A 1,636-nucleotide genomic window follows, 5' to 3' on the forward strand; every position below is an offset into this window, starting at 1 on the left:
GAACTATAGACCCATTTCTTTGATGAATATTGATGCAAAACTTCTCAACAAAATTTTGGACAACCGACTTCAACAATTCATCCAAAAAATCATACACCACGATCAAACAGGATTCATTTCAGGGATGCAAAGTTGGTTCAATATACGCAAATCAATTAATATTATTCATCACATCAACAGGAGCAAGAATAAGAACCACATGGTTATCTCAATAGATGCAGAAAAAGCATTCGACAAGATCCAACACCCCTTTATGATGAAGGTTTTGGAAAAATTAGGAATCCATGGAACATTCCTCAATACAATAAAGGCTATATATGACAAACCTACAGCCAGCATTATACTCTACGGTGAAAAACTAAAGCCATTTCCTCTTAACTCAGGAACAGGACAAGGATGTCCACTCTCTCCAATTCTCTTCAATGTAGTATTAGAATGCCTAGTTACAGCAATAAGACAAGATGCAGACATAAAGTGGATCCAAATAGGGAAAGAAGAATTAAAACTCTCCCTCTTAGCAGACGACATGATCTTGTATTTAAAGAATCCCAAAGACACCACTCCCAAATTACTCAAGCTGATTCAAAACTTTGGCAAAGTAGCAGGGTATATAATTAACCCCCCAAAATCAATGGCTTTTCTGTATGCCAACAATGAGAAAAGTGTGGCTGAATTTAGGAAAGGAACTCCATTTGTAATAGTCCCACCAAAAATAAAATACCTAGGAATTAACTTAACCAAAGGAGTGAAGGACCTCTATGATGAAAACTTTAAAATCTTGAAAAAGGAAATCAACACAGTACTTAAAAAATGCAAAATCTCCCATGCTCCTGGATTTGAAAGATTAACATCGTGAAAATGGCAATACTTCCCAAGGCTATCTACAAATTCAGCGCGATACCTATCAAAATTCCAACCTCATTCTTCAAGGAATTAGAAGAGGCAATCCAAAACTTCATATGGAACAATAAAAGACCCCGAATAGCAAAAACACTCCTCAACAGAAAGAACATTGCTGGAGGAATATCAATACCAAATTTCAAACTCTACTATAAAGCCATAGTAATCAAAACATCTTGGAATTGGCATCAGTACAGACCTCAAAACCAATGGAATAGAATTGAAAACCCAGAAATGAACCTACATACCTACAGCCATCTAACTTTCGATAAGGGAGCTAAAACAATAGTATGGAACAATTAATAGTATTAAATGGTGCTGGCAAAATTGTTTAACTACTTGTAGAAAACTAAAGCTAAACCCTTATATATCACCCTGCACCAGAATCAACTCCAAATGGATCAAAGACCTCGAAGTCAAACCAGACATTCTGAAAACATTAGTGGATGGAATAAGAGAAACCCTAGGTCTCCTTGGCTCAGGCCGAAATTTTCTGAATAGAGACCAGGAAACACAACTAATCAAAGAAAGGTTGGACAAATGGGATTGCATAAAGTTGCAGAGCTTCTGCATTGCAAAGGACATAGCTAGCAAGATCAATAGAAAGTCCACGGATTGGGAGAAGATCTTCACTAGCCATACAACAGACAAGAATCTCATATCTAAAATATACTTGGAACTCAAAAAATTAAATCCTCCAACAACAAATCCTCAAAGAAAAAACTGCCCAATAAAT

The sequence above is a fragment of the Dipodomys spectabilis genome, unplaced genomic scaffold (genome assembly GCF_019054845.1).
Source record: "Dipodomys spectabilis isolate Male_0828 unplaced genomic scaffold, ASM1905484v1 ptg000683l, whole genome shotgun sequence".
NCBI lineage: Eukaryota > Metazoa > Chordata > Mammalia > Rodentia > Heteromyidae > Dipodomys > Dipodomys spectabilis.